Source organism: Zootoca vivipara, chromosome 1, assembly GCF_963506605.1.
Source record: "Zootoca vivipara chromosome 1, rZooViv1.1, whole genome shotgun sequence".
Classification (NCBI taxonomy): Eukaryota; Metazoa; Chordata; class Lepidosauria; order Squamata; family Lacertidae; genus Zootoca; species Zootoca vivipara.
Window position 1 is genome coordinate 96,202,305 of NC_083276.1, and position 19,657 is coordinate 96,221,961.

The 19,657-nt window shown below is 40.9% G+C and overlaps 1 protein-coding gene across 2 annotated transcripts in view; it reads left to right on the forward strand.

Annotated features, from left to right (window-relative positions):
* MGAT5 (alpha-1,6-mannosylglycoprotein 6-beta-N-acetylglucosaminyltransferase) overlaps positions 1-19,657 on the forward strand; it is a 118,498-nt gene that overhangs the window by 17,284 nt on the left and 81,557 nt on the right. The window lies entirely within an intron of this gene.

Below are 19,657 nucleotides of genomic sequence, written 5' to 3' on the forward strand. Positions count from 1 at the left end.
CTAAAAGACTGTTGCAGAATGAAAAAAAATAGTACAAGTCATCTTACACCTTACAATTTTTTTTGGTAGAACTTGTGCTCCCATTAACTTAAACCTTTAAGGTAGCTACTGAATACTGTATTAAATGGAAATGCATAGAAGTGGCAATAAGCTACTGAGAAATGTGATTGTAGAGTACAGTCTTACCTCGGGTTACAGACACTTCAGGTTGTACGTTTTTGGGTTGCGCACCGCGCCGAACCCGGAAGTACCGGAACAGGTTACTTCCGGGTTTTGGCACTCACGCATGCACAGAAGCACTAAATCACGCTTTGCGCAGAACCGCCGAATCGCAACCCGCGTGTGCGCAGACGTGGTGCTGCAGGTTGCGAACGCTGAGGGTTGCGAACGTGCCTCCCGCACGGATCATGTTCGCAACCCAAGCGTCCACTGTAAATAGAGTATGAGGCTGTTTCAAGTTAAACTCTGCTGTTTCGACTAATTTCCCATAGTTGCTTTACTCATCAAATTGGTTGAAAGCAGCATGGCGTTAGAGAAGGATAGCATTGATAACACTACTTCATAGAGATCAAGTGTACTTCATGCATACCAAGATATTGGCATACATGTAGCAGATGCCTACAGCCCTGAAAACAGTTAAGTCTTTTAGTAAGACAAGACAGTTATCCCATTTATAAGGAGGTGAGCTTCATGAATATTGCTGTGATTGAAATACATATTGATTTTAGTTTGTGTTTAAATTAGCATTGTACTGTGTCTGGAAAGAAAGACTGGCATGATTTGCATGTTGCATTAAACTGCAGTTAAAATAAACCATGGTTTTGTGTGAATGAGCAATATACTGGTGCATGTTGATGAAACTGAGAGTTCTTTGCTGGTCACCCACTCCTGTGATTGTCATGCTGCCAGGAAACAAGCCATGGTTTGGCTTGTTGTGTTTCAATACTGGCTCATGGTTTGTTTCTCTCCCAAAATGCCTCATAAGTGAAAGCTAAGCTTTGTTATGAAGCCATAGATTGCTTAAACTATGATTTAATGTAATGTGTGAACCAAGCAAGTTATTTACTCTACAGTCAAGGAATGACTATAAAGTTCTTGGAATTGCAGTCTGTCTCCTATGTGTTTACAGCTTCAGAATAAGCTTAAAACTGTTGCTGTTCAGACACCAGCAAACATTGCCTGCTAGCTTTAGCCACTATGAGGGAAATAATTCTGACTTGTGTAACCTGAAAAATCTGAATGCCATCATCAAGTGGGCTGGGATAAGAAGAGCTACTTCAGGGGTGCCAGTGGGGCTGTACATTTATTTTTCTTTGAACACAAATCTGTGCTACTTCACAAACTACTTTTGAAAGTCCCATCTATTTCCTGTTCCATGGGAGTACGTCCTGAAGTAGTACAAGCATAAAGCCTCAGGTACATGGAACTTGTACAGCTATTGGCATTCAGCCCTGGTATTATTGCTACCTGTCATTTGCAAGTACAGGTACCGGTAACTCACAATTTATGAGCATTTAACTTGTGCACATTGAGCTTTATACATTTGGAATTAAAATAAATAAATAAAAAGGGGGTGGGCATCCAGGGAAAAATGACTTTGGCAATTCCACTTGATATACCTGATATTGGCTGGGAAGTGCAGTTGGGGAGGAGTGTCAGTGGCACAATGGGTCAGTGTATCTGGCTGTTAACCAGAAGGTTGATGATTCAAGCCCACCCAGGGATGGCTGTGGGCAGGATTCCTGCATTACAGGGGGTTGGACTAGTTGACTCGGGGACCCTTCCAATTTGTATGATTCTATGACTCTCTGAGTGACTTACATGTTGATGTGACATTCTGTCTTGGTATTTGCTCAGTATATTAAAAAAAGGTAAAGGGACCCCTGACCATTAGGTCCAGTCGTGACCGACTCTGGGGTTGTGCGCTCATCTCACATTATTGGCTGAGGGAGCCGGCGTACAGCTTCCAGGTCATGTGGCCGCTTCTGGTAAACCAGAGCAGCACACGGAAACACCGTTTACCTTCCCGCTGTAGCGGTCCCTATTTATCTACTTGCACTTTGACGTGCTTTTGAACTGCTAGGATGGCAGGAGCTGGGACTGAGCAACGGGAGCTCACCCCGTCGCAGGGATTCGAACTGCTGACCTTCTGATCAGCAAGCCCCAGGCTCTGTTGTTTAACCCACAGTGCCACCTGCATCCCTGCTCAGTATATTAGGACACTATAATTAGGCAATTGGGGCTCACCTCCTCCAAATGCAACCTACTTGGCAAGTGCTTTGTGTTGAATCGTATCAAAATAGTCACAAGAATATAGAAAAACAAACAAACAAACAAAAATCAATTGAGAAGCAGTTTTGAAATGGCTTTGCCTTCTACAGTAATCCCAATGGCTGGTTCCAAATGGGACTTTGGGTTTATGTGTGTCAAACATAGCAAAGTTATTTAAAAATGAGGAGTTTCATAAGCAGTTTAAATATGGCATGAAAGTTCTGCTGCTAAAAGAAAAATAGTTATATGAAAAATTCAGCTAGACATGCCAAATCCTACTGTGCACCTAAAATAGCTCTTTGGATCCCAGTCTATGAAATATTTATTTAGAAAGTTATGTGAATTTACCTTTTGCATTCAGATTTTAAATCCTATTTTATTCAAATTTTCCTCTGCACTGTAAAACTAGCAAGTTCTTTTTCTTTTTTCTGTTTCTATTATTTTAATATTTGCTTGGTTTTGTTTCAAATGTGTATATGTACCTGTTTATGGAAAAATTAAAAAAGAATTCATTTTTTATATCTTATCTGCTTGCATTTTGTTCTGTAAAAAGCAGCAGAATGATTGTCTTCCTCTTCCTTGGAACTATGAAATGTGCTGTTTTCCCCTGTTGTCAAATTAAGCTTTCCCTGCTAGCAAGAAGAAGCATTACTGTAAGTTTTGAAGAGTGTTTATCCATCTGGAATTCCTTGTACAGTCTCTTTATCAGATAAAGTGGTTCTCAAGGTTATACTGACAATCATTTCCCTCAAACGCCTCTGCTGTATCATATAATACGATCTGTGGATTCCCTGTCTTTTACCTTCCAGGAAACGAGGGGAAGCGTGCTGCACATTTTGAATGGATTGGAAAATGAAAATATTGCCATGAAATATCCTAAGTGGGGGTTGGGGGGGGAGGATGTATGATGTGGCAGATGGTATACCACTTCTGAAGCTCTGCTGGCTTGCCCAAGGCGTGGTGCAAAATGTAAGGGGTTGGACTTACCCTGTGTGTATCTTTATTTTTCAATCTGGCTCCTATTTCACAGATGCTCCTATTTCACAGCTCCTCTCCAAAAAATGAAGGGAGCTTGGATTTAGCAGATCTGAAGCTTCCTCTGCTCCACCCCTAAAATGCCCATTTGGGGACCTAGCACTGGTTGCGTGCAGAAGCGTCATTGTCAATGTGGATTATACTACTGGGCTGGCTGCAGGTGTAGTAAGGCATATGCAGTGGATGTGCTCCTTTGCCAGCAGAGCTCTTCTCTACAAATAGAGAGGTGACACTGTTCCTTTTTAATCCCTTCTAGCTAGTTGATCTGGGGGTTAGGACACCTAGAATTGCAAGCTTCTGCACAGAACCTTCATGCTACCTCATGCTGCCTTGCTCCTTCCCCTCTTAGTATCTGGTAGTGTTTGGAAGCTAGGTGAGCAATGCTGCCCTGCTTGCATGCCACTTCTGTGTTAACATCAATAAATATATATAATAATCCCATTTTTAACAATGTAGCTCAGTGCTAGAGCAGCTACTTTGCATGAAGAAGGTCCCATATTCAACCCCCTATGTCTCCAGGTACTGTTGGAAGAGACTCTAATATGAAATCCTGAGAGTTGCTTGTATACAGTGTAGACAGTACTGAGCTATATGGACCATTGGTCTGATTCAGTATATAGGGCAGCTTTCTGTGTTTTCATGTCCTCAGACTCTAAAAGGTTCCATACCCCTGACTTAAGTTACAGTAATTCTAGATCATGTCTAAGTCAGATATGGCCTTTCTTTTTGCCCCAGTGCCCCAGCCCTCATCCTCTCTTCCTTCCTGGCAGTCAGAGTGTGTATTGCTTGACCTTTGTGTCAACCCTGGCTAATATTCTGAAGGTCATGCCAAACTGTCGGTTTTGCATACAAAACCTATAAATATGAAACCTAGCCTACCTTGGATAAGTTGCCTTCAGCTGGAATCAGTATTACATGCTTCTTCATTTCCAAGGAGGATATTGATTTCTGTTTCCATAATTGCTTCTTCCACAGCCCATAAGAGATTAACTACATGCCCGTTATACCAGCTGTGGCAAGACCTTGGCAGTTATATTCAAGATTTTCATTATTTAATTGTCTGCCATATTTATGTGTTATATGTTCTGATTGATAAACTATACAACCCCCCCCCCATATATATACACACAGAGAGAGAGAGAGAGAGAGAGAGAGAGAGAGAGAGAGAGAGAGAGAGAGAGAGAGTTTAAGTGATATACAGTATTGTGTTCTGATCTGGGCATACATTTTGAACCACTGTATATCATTCTGTTTTTCTTCTGATTCAAACTACTGTCCGGGCATATGTTACCCTTCTAGGGAGTTGGGTAGACAGAAATTGAGAGCTGGCAGAGCGGTGTGTCACAGTACCCTAGTCAGATTCCTCTACTTGCTACACTTAGTATCTCACTGCAGGTTTAACTCAGCCTGTGTTGGCAGCTAGGATTCCCTGGGCTGTCTTAGTGTTCATTTAGTCCCAGTAGTAAAGTTGGGAGAATTAAACATGCATTTGACCCTGCATACTTCATGAGCTTATGGTGCACAAGGTTAAAGGCTCTCTTAGAAGGACACCAGGGATGCTAGAGTGCCAGTGCCTGGCTGTATACACAACACTGTGCCACTTCCCACCCTTGAAAGCACTTGAAAGCATTCTCATTTTTTCCCTGTGTGGAGGAGGCAATATAGAGCTAAATATATCACTTGCCATTTTTATTCCTCCTTAAGGTGTTATATTAGTCAGTCTGGCTCCTAAATTTCATTTCATTTTGATTTAGTTTGGGTATTTATATCCTGCCGTTAAACAAATTCTCATGGCAGCTATATAAATATTGTCAGGAAGAGATTGTAACAGCCCCCTGAAATACAAGCAATACATCTAGAAAAAGATTTGGAAAAAGGTGTAGGAAAGGGGAAATGAAGATAGCTAATTAATACACTGTTTTTCTTTTCTTGCTTTGTGCACTGAATTTTAAAATGAGATGGAAAGGTTTTGATAAACCATTCAGGAGGGGAGCTCCGCTCATTTGATTTAGACCATCTTTTTCAATGGCGTTTTCAGATAAAAATTATCTAAAAGTGCCACTGAAGTCTCTGAGTGCTGTTCTAACATTGTAATTTGAAAATATCAAGTGTGTCTACCTTTTGTGAATGGTGTACAAAAGGACTGAAATTTGTTTTGCTTAGTTCCAGCATTTTTTCCGGTGATATATATTGAACTGATAATTCAGCTTGGGAGATTTGTGCAGCTGGGGTGGGGCAGAGAGGGTAAACTTGTGGTTTATTGGGGAAAGAAAAAACCCAAAGGTTCCTTACACAATCCCACCCTCCTTTATTCCTCTCTGCCTCTCTTAAGAAATTCATGAATAGTCTACCTGGTCTCTCTTATATTATTTATTGTTGCTTACCATTATTTTTCAGTGGTGCAACTTGCAATAGCTGCAGTATGGAGTTTGTTCAGGATTTCAGCTAGCCAGCAACACATCACATTCTAGTATATTTTATTCCATTCCTCTCCCCTTAATAGTCAATCAGGTTTTCATGTGTATTGATCATGCTAAATCTTTGGGAACACTCCACCTTTAGGTATTATTAGCATTGGTATTATAATATGGCATTGGTAATTATAATATGTTTATGGTGCTGGAGGAGATTCTTGAGAATCCCATGGACTGCAAGAAGATCAAACGTATCCATTCTTAAGGAAATCAGCCCTGAGTGCTCCCTGGAAGGACAGATCCTGAAGCTGAGGCCTCCAATACTTTGGCCACCTCATGAGAGGAGAAGACTCCCTGGAAAAGACCCTGATGTTGGGAAAGATGGAAGGCACAAGGAGAAAGGGACGACAGAGGATGAGATGGTTGGACAGTGTTCTCGAAGCTACGAACATGAGTCTGACCAAACTGCGAGAGGCAGTGCAAGACAGGAGTGCCTGGCGTGCTCTGGTCCATGAGGTCACGAAGAATCGGACACGACTAAACGACTAAACAACAACATATAATAATCAGCATTATTGCTATGGTTATCATTATAAATTTCTGCAAGCACACTGATCCTGCTGATACCCACATCTTTGTTGGTGCTATTTTGGCTATATAAAGAGAAGGTAGTAAATAAGAGAACATAATATCTAATAAATACCTCTTTAACTGCAACACACGCAAACAATGCACACGAACACACTCACCAGTTTTTTATGATCATCCTCATCAGTTCAGTTGCTGTCAAAATTGGGAAATGGCTGCATGAATTTTACTAGTTCCAACAAGTAGAAATCCATTTACAGGAACTTTTGCTATTTTAAATGCTTTCCTATATATATATTTTTTAAAAAAAATCAGTTTCTCTCTACACAAAGTCAGTCTCTTTAAATTGTATACCCATTAATTCAGGAGCATTCCAATCTCTCTTCACTGTTCACCTTGAAAGCAGAAATTAGTGATCTTTTGAGTCTGGAAACCTTAAAGAGAAACTACCGGTAGCAGACCCTTTGCTTGGAAATTAAACAAAGGGTCTGCTGGTTTCTCTTTAAGGTTTCCAGACTCAAAAGAGAGCAGGGCAATTAAAGGCACAGAAGTCTTGTTCACTATTGAGTCTGGTAACCCTATGTACCAAACCTGTTCAACAGAAAGATACAGAATGAATGGTTCAGCAAATTTTAGTTGCAGACATAGTTTTCTCCAAGTCACTGACCTGTTATTCTGTAGATGCTAATATTCAAGTTCATTGGGGCTTAGTTGTTTATCAGAGCTGCCCTGAAGTGCAACATTGCTGATTCCTAAGGGACAAGTGTTAAACAGTGACTTGCCTCCTTGGTCATGGTAAGTAAGAATTGCCTCCAGGTGAGCGGCTGAGAAGGTTTTTGTAAATGAGAGGACAATGCTTTTGCTTTCTCTTCCAGCCTCTTAAATTTCCACAAATTACTTATGCTGGTATGCATTTGTAGGTGGGCTACAAAATTTCTGTGGAATTATTTACAATAGTGTCTTAAGGTTAATTTTCTACCTTCTTTTAAAAATTGTGTGGTGATAATTGGGTGCTCCCTTTTTGTGAAGCTGATTGTTGTGTTAATAATAGTGGGAGAGAATGAAATGAGATGTTTTCCTTAATAGACCATCTACTTGCAGAGCGAAATCAGTGTTCTGCCAGTGGTGGGGGTGTAGATCTGGGCTATAATTGTTAAATGAGAATGTAGGTGGGTTTTTTCCACTTAAAGAGAAGAAACCTTCGTTGCATTCTTTTAATGGGAGCAGGGTGGTAAGTGCAAGGTGCTTAAGTGCAAGTTGAATGTCTGAATCAATACATTTTACAGTTGTACATTTTCCTTGATTTTTTTCTTCTTCAATCAACTACAGCTGAATTACTGAATTACTTTAGAGAGCTCACTTCAGTAGCAAGTAGATTTAAAATGAGGTCAGTACTCATAGAGTTGTCACTCTTGCGTAACCAAAGCAGATCTGTTGCTGGTTAAAGGGTTGTAATACTTGGTTAAGAAAAAGGTTGAGTTTCTTGTTGCTGTTATATTCATTTGAAGCCACCTGTGCTAAATACTATAAGCAAGGCAGTACAATAGTGAAAACCTAAGTTAACACTGATGTGATTTGTACATAGAAATCACGACTGTTTTATAAGCAAGCGTAAGAATTTAGATAGGAAACAAGTAGGCATCCTCCATCTGGCTTGCAGTAATTATATAAATTAAAGCTGTGTTTCTATGGCCTGCTTTCAGATAATTTTTACTGACATAATACATGCTTGATCCTCCCAGGGAACTTAATCTGGCCTCATTCTGCTGAGTGATGACATCACCATATACTATGCAACATAAGCTATTTGTTAAAGCAGAACCACAGCAATCTGTTTGGTTCCCAAGCTACAAGTGCAGTGTATTATATAATAGTCTGCCACTTGAGCTGAAGTTCTCTAGAGTTCATTTTGTGGATTGGCTGCTTTTGATGGATGGTAGCAAAGCAATTTGCTAATTTTGCTTCTGGTTTGTTTGCATCATGTTTTACTTGTTTGGGTCCTCCTTTTAGTATTTTTTGTTGGTCCCTCCCCCAAAAGTCTAAACTGGCTTCCCACTATCTCTGCACAAGGACCAGATGTTAGCCGAATGAAGGTAATGCGCTGTACAGTAAGGGCTGTTCAACGGTGGAACAGTCTCCCTTGGGAAGTTGTGGATTTTCCCTCCTTGGAGGTTTTTAAGCAGAGGTTGAATGTCAATCTGTCATGGATGCTTTAGCTGGACTAGATGACCCTTGGGGTTCCTTCTAACTCTACAATTCTATGATTCTATGGAAGGGAGGTGGTTTTGTTGATTATATTTTCAAATATTTTTTTCTGTTATGCAACTAGACTGGCCTCTGTACAGATGCAACATGTTTACGTACCTGGAGTTTTGTTTTGTTTTGTTGTTTTTGAAAATCACAAATGCTTTGTAGTAGCTTTTGAACACATGCCAACCATAAACTCACTACCTCAAAAGCCTCTCAAGGCCCTCATTGCAGTTTTCACAACTGGGAAGACTTCAGAAATGTTCATCTCTCCAAAAAGCTACTAAATATAAAACAAAACTATGATAATCATATTCTACATTAGAAAAAACAACAGAGTTTGATTAAAGAAAAGCCATTCCAAACCTTAATTTCAAGAATGTCTTTGCAATTTTAATATTTTGTTTCTACTTCACTTTAAAGTTCTCATTGTTAATATGTTGGTATAGTTGCATGGCTTTTAGCACTTTTTTGTAGTTGCACTTGTAAAAGTGCCACTTTCCACAGATTGACCCAGTTGAGTGGGCACATATGGGTTAAAGTGATCCTTCAAGTAAACAAGTCCTAAGCTGTAAAGGCCTTAAGGAGGGAAAATCCAAAATCTATCATAGAGAAGTTAATAACTGTGATGAGACAGACAAGTCTAATCTACATCTGGCCTGTCTGATTTTCCTTTTGTCTGATGATAGGTTCCTGATATCCAAAGTGGAATTCAGCATATGCATTTACTTATGTTGTAGAAATCAGCAGCAGGCTAGCACATTCCACTATGACCAATCGCAATACAGAAACAAATACTATTATTTCTAAACAGCTGGAAACTCTTGTATTCACCATCTCTTGCACTAGATTATAGTGTTATGAAGCTTCAATTAGTATAATTAGGTTGACAGCTGCACATTCACAATGAGTGAAAATCCAATTGTTGACTCTTCTGGATTGGACTCCCAGGACCTTATTGAATTACATCAGAAGGGATGTATTTGTTAGCGATGTGACGCATTTAAAGTACTGTAGAGAAAAGCTAAGCAAATAAACCAGGGTCGGCCCTAAGGCAAGGCTGGGTGGCGCAATGCGCCAGGGCGCCGGGCTGCCAGGGGGCGCCGCGCTGGGAAACGGGGGGGGGGGCGGGGCGGAGGGATCTTCGCACCAGGGCACCAGATATGCTTACGACGGCCCTGAAATAAACCATTGTTCTAGGGGCTTATGCTTGTAACTTAATTCTAAACTCTAATTTGTGAACCTGTTCTAAACTTGTAATAAGAGCACAATTATTATTTTTTTAAAGGTAGTAAAAGCTTTGCCTGCTGACTGACTTGTAGAATTACTGTTAGTGTTGTCTTCAATATAGAATGATCAGAAGAAGATTTCTTAAGCTAAATGTCAAAGAGTAAAAACTTGTATAAAGATACATTTTAAGAAAGGTATGTCGTGGCTTTTGTTAGGAAGTTGTCAGATTCCTTTTAACAGGTTTTTGTGTGTGGCATTTTTATAGATAAAGATGTAAAGTATTTTTGGTGGGGGGAATTGCCAGAAAAAGCCATGCTATGCAGACAGGTTAAGATAAATGTTCATAGCCGATGGTTTGAGTATGAACCCGTCAGACCTTTTATAGCTACTCACAGCCTCTAATTCAGTGGTTCCCAACAGGTGGTCCGGGGACCCCCAGGGGTCCGCGAGCTATGCCAGAGGGGTCCGCAAGATGCTATTAGAATAAAAAATATATTTCGTATGATAACAGATTTTTTGTTTTGGCCGCTTCCTGCATGAGCAGAGTCTAGCCTAGCGGAAAACTAGAATTAGATAGAGGTAGTAGTTCTGCTGTATGCCGTTAGGTGGCGCTTTACAAACACTACTGTTTTGCAAAGAGGCAGCGCGCGCATTCTACTAACGCTCACCTCCCCAAGATGCTTTGCGCGCGTCGGCTTCATTTGTGCGCTACTGCGCAGGTACCCTGTCTTTTTAATTTTAGGATTAGGAATTATTGGGGGTCCTTGTCACAATAGCGGCTCGATGAGGGGTCCTCGAGAAAATTTTGTTGGGAACCCCTGCTCTAATTTTCAAAACTTGCAGTAGCTGAGGGCGACATAAAGTGATACAGTAGATGTATGGTTGGCCAAAGTTGAAGAGGATAGTCCTTATATTTACTGTGTTTTGTTACCGTACATGTTTTTCCATATGAAGGGTTTTCTCCAGCAGCTTAGAATGAATACTCCTATTTTAGATGCCTAGGTACAAGAGTAGTCACTGTGATAGGGGAGTGCTATAGATTGGAACCATGTTCCCTACAGCAGCAGTACTGCCACATACCTAGATAATGTAGAGTTGGGGTGGCAGCAAAGTCAGGGCTGCAAAATTGCACCGATGGAGCAACAATGCAATATTCAGAGGATGGCTCCTGAATATGTATTAATGTTAAACATAGTTCCACGGTCTCAGAACTCTTTCTCCAAGGTCAGCAGGATCTGTGGGCATGACTGATTATAGAGCAAAGCTGAACCAGGAAGCCTCCAAACAAATGTGCATGCTTTAAATGACACCGCGTTTTCACATTGGATTGGCCTCTGAACGAGTGGGAAAGTTATGGAGTGGGGTGGGGGAGAGAGAATAAACACCTGTGGCCTGTCCTGTGCTAAAATCTGTTTTTCGAGTGAACAAAATATTATGATACAAACAATCAACAACTTGCTCATAAACACAAATAAAACTAAGGAGCTTGTGGTGGACTTTAGGAGACAGAAGAACGAGGTCCAGCCACTCTTGATTGACAGAATTTGTGTGGAGAGGGTAACAACGTTTAGATTTCTAGGCATTGAATTACAGGAGGATCTGTCCTGGAGTGTTAATACAAGGGGGCTTGTGAAGAAGGCACAGCAGAGACTGTATTTTTTGAGAATTTTAAGGAAAAACCATATTCCACAAAAGCTGCTGCTTGCCTTCTATCACTGTGCCATACAGAGCGTGCTCACGTACGGTTTATGTGTGTGGTACGGAAGCTGTACTTCCCAGGACAGAGCAGGGCTGTGTAGAATTATTAAAACAGCAGAGAGCATTATTGGCTGCTCACTCACCACCTTAGAACAAATTTACACCACCAGGTGCCATAGAAAAGCACTAGACATATCAAGAGATTCAGCGCACCCTGGTCACCATTTCTTTCAGCTCCTGCCATCGGGACGGAGATATAGAACAATGCAGGCAAGAACGAGCCGTCTCAGGAACAGTTTCTTCTCTAGAGCAATTTTGGCCTTAAATGGAAAGCCCGGACTTTGAAGTCATCTTATTTTACTTGTTATTTTGTAGTATATTTACTGTTTTTAATTAGCTTTTTGTAATTTTGGATTATGCGGAATGCTTTATCTGAGTGGATGTAGCAACCGAGTAATTTCGTTGTTCCCGCAAGGGGACAATGACAATAAAGATATCTTATCTTATAATCCTAATAAATAGCAGGAAGAATGAATACATAGAACCTGGAGCAAGCCACATTAAAATGAAGTCAAAGGCTTTTGGGGGGGAAAAACCTCTACAAATGATAGCAGAGGGGAGGTTAAGGAGATATCTTTGACAAAAGAATTCAGTCTCCCATGGCAGCCACAAAAAGCCCCTCTCTTGTAGTGACTAACATAGACCCTATCTGAGTTGGACTATGAATCAGAGTGGCCCCAGAAGATTATCTGCTTGCATTGCTAAATGTTTTCCCCTCCTCTAAATAATATGGCACATGAAGCATTTGCTAGCACATTGGTTCTGTACTCTTAGAAACTGTGTACATGGCAGAATGTGTTCTCTGTGTTGTTTCATCATTAATATAAACACTTTTATTCAGTTTTGGCTCTTAGATAGTTCCCCTCCCCACTCTTTTAAAAACTCATTTGAGACACTAATCTTGTCCTATTGGAGCTGTTCTTGATGCTTAAACTCTCTTCTATGTACTCATTAAGCTCACTGAATTCAACTTCTGCAGAGTTATTAGCTGCCTTACTTCATGTGTATGAAATGGCATCCTTTGTTAATTCAGACCTATAGACAGCAGCAGATCCCTGGAAAATTCTGTGTTCACAGATTGAGGTGGCACAATTGGTATTGCTCTCTGCTAAAACTCTTTTCCTTGAGTGTAAATCAGTGTCATTTGGTATGGTAGGCACACATCAATAGCTGTATAATTTATCTCAAGATGTGAGCTCGATTAAGTGCAGAGTGTCTTTGTAAACACCTGCAGGGTTACTGAATAATAATAAAAAAGAATCTCTTGGAAAACCTTGAATCATCCTTGAACACTTTGACACACCTTGTTGCATAAACATGTTTCCCTGAAATATGAAATTCTTTACTGGGGATACTTGCTTTTAAAAATGGTTTTTTTGTTTGTTTGAAGAACTAGAACTGCTTCCTGCCATGATATCCTCCTACACCTTTCCTGCAATTTAGTTTGCTGACACAGAACATTTATACTATGGATGGGGAATCTGTGGCCCTCCAGATGTCATTGGACTTTAACTTATACTGGCCTTAGCCAGCAGGGCCAATGGTTAAGGACAGAAGGAATTGTAGTCCAACATCTGGAGGGTCAAACATTCCCCATTCTTTGTTTATGCAAAGCTTGCCAATTATATCAAATTCAGTAAACAAATATTTTCACAAGTTTGTAAATATTCTACTATCTCCTAGGCTGGTGGTATTGGTGGGCTGGTCCCACTGATGCAGGTGATAAATAATGGTAATATTGTAAACTGAGGTTTTCCATTCTTCCCTGTCCTCTGCTTATTCCCCATTGACAGTTTTTTATGTAGTTTCTTGTTAAGGCAATCATTAGTTTTATGTACACACCTCTTCCCTTTTTATGGATTTGGTTCAACTTGCAAGCACCTGTCTTGCCCAAATTTTATTTATTTGTGCTGCATTCAACAGCAACCTGTTTAAGAATTGCTGTTCCCTCAGTCTGGGTGGAGTGCATGTCTCCTCGTACTCCTGCTAGAAACATTTATGGGATCGGGTAGTTAAAATAAAAATGGCGAGAAGAATGTACAGGGCGAGTCCTTTAAAAGAGGCCCCATGGATACAGAGTACACGTTTCTCGGGGCCTCTTTTAAAAGACTTGCCCTGTATTATTGCTGTGTGTGTAAGTAAGTAGGTGTAATTGAATTGCCTGAATTCTGCTGCTATCTGATCCCGTCCAATTGTACCTCCGTGATGTCCATGAGAAGGTAGAAAGGGAAAATGAGTTGAGGATGTACTATGCATTACATTTATAGTCTACTTTTCTTTCATCATAGAACTTGAGGCAATTTGCATAGGATTCCCAAGTAGGCTCCCTTCTAGGCACTCACAAGACACAGGCCTATTTAACTTCAGCAGAGTTGAAACACCATATGCTTGTAGAGCATGCTGTATATCAAGGGTTCTTCCCCAAGCTTCTATTGCTCCATGGTCAAATTTCTGCCTGTTGCTCATATGAGAAAGTCCATGGCCTTTTCAATATTGGTGCTTTTATTTCTGTAGTCACACTGTGTGGGTAGCAGAAAATGCAGAAATACGGATGAGGTGCTGGTGTTGACCTACAAAACCCTAAATGATTTTGGACCTTGCATCTCTCCCTGTGACAGACTGTCCTGTGCTTCTAGATCTATAGGTGAGCCCCTCATCCTCTTACATCACTCAGTGGAGAACATTCTGCAGTGACATGGGATGCAGAGCATTCTGAGTAGTGGTATCCCACTTTGAGAATGCCCTGCTCCTAGAGAGGCATAAGAGGCATGGGCAAGTATTTGTCATTTGGTTTGGAAGCTGCGGCTGGTGCAAAATATGGTGGCTCAACTGCTCACTGGGGCAAGACATTGTTTTACACTGCTGTTTGAAGAATTGCACTTGCTGTCAATTATGTGCTGAGTTAAGTTCAGCATGCTGGTTTTAGTGTATAGAACCCTATGCTGGGACCACCAGGAAACCTGAAAGATCATCTCACCACTTACTGTATTTACCCAATTCATCAGTGCACTCTATGGACAAGGATCTCCTGCAGATACCATCTTACCATTAGGTCTCTTCCATACAATGTAGCAATCAGGCCTTTAGTGTTGTAGCACCTACACTTGTGGAATTATTCCCCCATGAATATAAGGTCCTGTGTCTTTTCAGCACCTACTGAAGACCTTCCTATTCCAACAAGGTGATAGCTTTCCTAGCCTGCATCTATATTGGAGTTGTTTTTAAGTTTTGATTTGTTTTGTTTGGTTGTTTGTTTGCTTGCCACCCCGGTCTCTTTTGAGAGGAACAAGGTATATAAATTTAATAAATAAATAACTTTTCCAGCACTAGGTGAAAACTCATCTGTTTGCTTTTTGGAGTTGCTGTGAATTTTGTCATTACTGTAAGTTACTGCCCAGGCTGTGACTCCCTGTGTGTTTAGAGTGCTATATTTTTTTTATCTGCTTCCATAAGTTGTGCTGAATTGGTTCTACTGCCATGTTATTGTGCTGCTTTATTATATTGTAATCTGCCCTGGGGCCATATGATGAAGGGTTGGGTAGACATTCTCTTACAAATAAAATAAATAAATGTGTTCTCAGCTCCCACAAAGCTATGTGTTTTGGTGAAAGAACGTGTCAAGGAAAGAAAGCTGGTTGGCTTTGCAGCTTTCAGCAAAGAACCTGCAGTAAGCAGAGAGTAATACATTTCTCCCCTTTAGATTTGTCGTCTAATCTTTTACTTCTTACCTTCACTATGACCTGTATTTGTCAGATCCCCTGAGGCTAGCATTGTTAGTGAATGTGGTGACAGCTGTGCCATGTTAATGAGTCAGTAAAATGGGACAGTTGTCTGGCTGTTGCAACTCCTGCAGAATATTTATCAGCTTTGTCATATATTTTTTAAGGGCACATGTCCTGGTGCAGCATTGGTAACTTGATAAAAATAGAGAAGCAAGTGCACAAATGGCAGAAGGGAAATTGATTAATTAGAGTATGAGATCTTGAGACCTCATCAGAATGTGTTAAACCTTAGTAAATTTGCCTGCATAATGCTTAAAGTTTTTTGACAAACACAAATGAATTTGTTACTGTGGATTTTATTACACAGGGCATATTTAGTCTTCAGGCGCTAGCTACCAAAACAGCAGATCCATTATTGGGGTACTACACATAAGAACATAAGAAGAGCCTACTGGATCAGGCGATGGCCCATCTAGTTCAGTATCACGTTCTCACAGTAGCCAACCAGATGCCTATGGAAAACCCACAAGCAGGACCCTAAGCACATGAGCACTATCCCTTCCTATGGTTTCAAGCAACTGATATTCAGAGGCATACTGCCTGCAATGGGTGGGCGTTTATTTGTTGGGCATCTATATTCTTCAAGAAAAGAATCTAGACTACTGCCACATAACTAAGATTCCTGACGGTGGTCCAAATACTAGGATCACTTTTTAAGAACTATGTGAAAGCTCTGCTCATGTGAACAAAAAGTGAAGGTTTTGCTTGCCAACAGCTGTGTTGTTTTAAGCAGCAAAAATACACCAGTAATAGATTTCCTCAAGGGACTTGGAAATGTTATTGTGTGGGTTCTTCATTATTGTACTTAGTCCTAAGCCTGCAGATCAAGTGTCCTGATCAAGGGAAGTAATAGTCCTGTTCTATTCTGCCTTGGTCAGACCACACTTGGAATACAGTCATACCTCGGTTTAAGTACGCTTCGGTTTGAGTACTTTCAGTTTAAGTACTCCACAGACCCATCTGGAACTGATTAATCCACTTTCCATTACTTTCAGTGGGAAAGTTCGCTTCAGGTTAAGTACGCTTCAGGTTAAGTACAGACTTCCGGAACCAATTACAGTCATAACTCGGGTTAAGTACACTTCAGGTTGAGTACTTCGCAGACCTGTCTGGAACGGTTTAATCCACTTTCCATTACTTTCAATGGGAAAGTTCGCTTCAGGTTAAGTACGCTTCAGGTTAAGTACAGACTTCTGGAACCAATTGTGTACTTAAACCGAGGTACCACTGTACTGTGTCCAGTTCTGGGCTCTGCAGTTTAAGAAGGATATTGACAAGCTTGAACATATGCAGAGAAGTGAGGCCAAAATAATAGTGTCTTGAAACTAAGCCTTATGAAGAACAGTTGAAGAAGTTGGGTATTTTTAGCATGGAAAAGAGGAGACTGAGAGGAGACATGATAGCCATCTTAAAGTATCTAAAGGGATGTCACATGAAGGATGGAGCAAACTTGTTTTCTCCTGCTCTGGAGGGTAGAGCCTGAGCCAATGACTTCAAGTTAAAAGAAAGAAGATTCTGACATAACATTAGGAAGAACCTTATGATGGTAAAAGCTGGTTTGATAGTGGAAAGGCTCCATTGGAAGGTTGTGGACTTCCTGTCTTGGAGGTTTTTAAGCAGAGGTTGGATGGCCACCTGTCATGTATCATCTAGTTGAAATTCCTGCATCACAGGGGGTTGGACTAGATGACCCTCAGTGTCCCTTCTAACACTACAACTTTGACTCTGTTATTCAAGTATATGCTTTCCTTCTTTCAAACTAAACTGTTCTTCTGTTAAAGTAATCCGCATTCTGTTTAGATGAGCAGGAGCTGTGAAAATAACATTCCATTTAGAAAGAGGCATGTGTTATGAGGATTTGTTCATAGGTTATATGTGTCAAGGGAGTTCTGGGAGAAAATGGACAAGGGTGAACAAGCATCAATGAAGGGAAATTAATGCCTTAATTACAATGTTCCAATGCAAGATGAATACTTCTCATCTAGGAGCATGAACCACCGGGGTATAAATGCTATGCATTCATATAATTAGTAGTTGATATTTCAAAAGCAAAGCAAAGAAAATACTTGAAATGCCACTGATGTGTACAAAGGTATAAAATTGGAAGAACCCCCTCCCCAAAGCAAAGTAAAATAAGTGCAGTATTGATCAGTTCCACTTACAATGGGTGGCAGTGTTGCTAACTCTCTGCATTAAAAAATATTAGTTAGGATTCAAGTAGAGCCACTGCCACTGATTTGTTTTCCATTTTATGTCAATAATGATACATATTATAAATTAGACTAAATCCATCTGTCTTGAGGTTATGTGGTTTATGTATAGTTCATGTATAGAGAATGAATAGTTTTGGAATTATCATTACAAAAAAAGTGATGGGGGGGATATTAAACACTTAAAGCAATCTTCCAAGTGGTGATCTTTACAGCAGACCTATAAAGATGCCCAGTACAAAGTACGGTAAATTATGGTTCAAGGTGTTTTAGCAAGTGTTGATGTTTCATTATGGCTTTAATTTCAGCGTTCTATCTTACAAATAAAAATTGTCTTCACTGAAAATGTTCAGGGTTGAAACCTTTGTGAAGTCAAGGAAATTCACCCCCACCCTTACTTCAGTTACTGAATATGAAAAAAGTCACTGGCAGCAATTTCAGGAGTGTAGTCCAGTTGATTCAAACTAATGAATCATTTTATTCGATGTAGTTTTGGTTTGCTTTGCTTAGTATGGACCAGGGCCGGATTTAGGTTTGATGAGGCCCTAAGCTACTGAAGGTAAAGGTAAAGGAGCCCCTGACCATCAGGTCCAGTCGTGTCCGACTCTGGGGTTGCGGCGCTCATCTCGCTCTATAGGCCGAGGGAGCCAGCTTTTGTCTGCAGACAGCTTCCAGGTCATGTGGCCAGCATGACAAAGCTGCTTTCGGTGAACCAGAGCAGCGCACGGAAACACTGTTTATCTTCCCGCCGGAGCGGTCCCTATTTATCTACTTGCACTTTGATGTGCTTTCGAACTGTTAGGTGGGCAGGAGCTGGGACCGAGCAACGGGAGCTCACCCCATTGCAGGGATTCGAACCGCTGACCTTCTGATCAGCAAGCCCTAGACTCTGTGGTTTAACCCACAGCGCCACCATGGGGCCTTTTATATAGCAAGTGGGGCCCATTACTTACATCATAGGAGCCTACACAACACAAAACACTGTTGCTGTATGTAGGTTTTATTTTATTTGTTTTTTTATCTTATATTTTGTAAATGTACATCTGGTGGATTTTTCCTTTACATTTTTTGGGGAGAGCGGGGCCCTAAGCTATAGCTTGTTTAGCTTATACATAAATACATAAATCCGGCACTGGTATGGACTCTCAAGCTTCTTCCATTGCAAAATCTGGTGCCTCTGAACATCTTTGCCTTGAAGATTTTAACCAAGTATGAATTGAAAATATCTGTTCACAAAGTGGCATTTTAAGTCTGCAATCTTAAACATTGTTACTACGTAAGTGCACTAAAACAATTTCCACTAAGTTTCAACTACACATGTTGAGGATCAGGTTGTGAAATCTTAAGTTGCAACACTATTTCATAGAATCATAGAACTGTAGAGTTGGAAGGGACCCCGGGGGGCATCTAAGCCAACCCCTTACAATGCAGGAATATCAACAATTTCAGGAGAATGTAAAGTCGAGGAAAATTATCAGTTGAGAAGTGCACTGAAAATACAGCTCCTGAGAACTAGAACTTGCTTATTATGTTTATGTATGTTAGGCTAGGGACGCGGGTGGATCTGTGGGTTAAACGACAGAGCCTAGGGCTTGCTGATCAGAAGGTCGGCGTTTTAAATCCCCGCGATGGGGTGAGCTCCCGTTGCTCGGTCCTAGCTCCTGCCAACCTAGCAGTTCGAAAGCGCCTCAGAGTGTAAGTAGATCAGGCACCCCCAAACTTCGGCCCTCCAGATGTTTTGGACCTTAATTCCCATCATCCCTGACCATTGGTCCTCTTAACTAGGGATCATGGGAGTTGTAGGCCAAAACATCTGGAGGGCTGAAGTTTGGGGATGCCTGAAGTAGATAAATAGGTACCGCTAAAGTGGGAAGGTAAACGGCGTTTCCGTGTGCTGCTCTGGTTCGCCAGAAGCGGCTTTGTCATGCTGGCCACATGACTTGGAAGCTGTATGCCGGCTCCCTCGGCCAATAACGCAAGATGAGTGGCGCAACCCCAGAGTCGGTCACGACTGGACCTAATGGTCAGGGGTCCCTTTACCTTTACCTTTATGTCAGGCTAAGAGGTGATGGTATTGCCCTGTCTGTTCCAATAAATGAAATATGATCTGCTTTAACTAGAA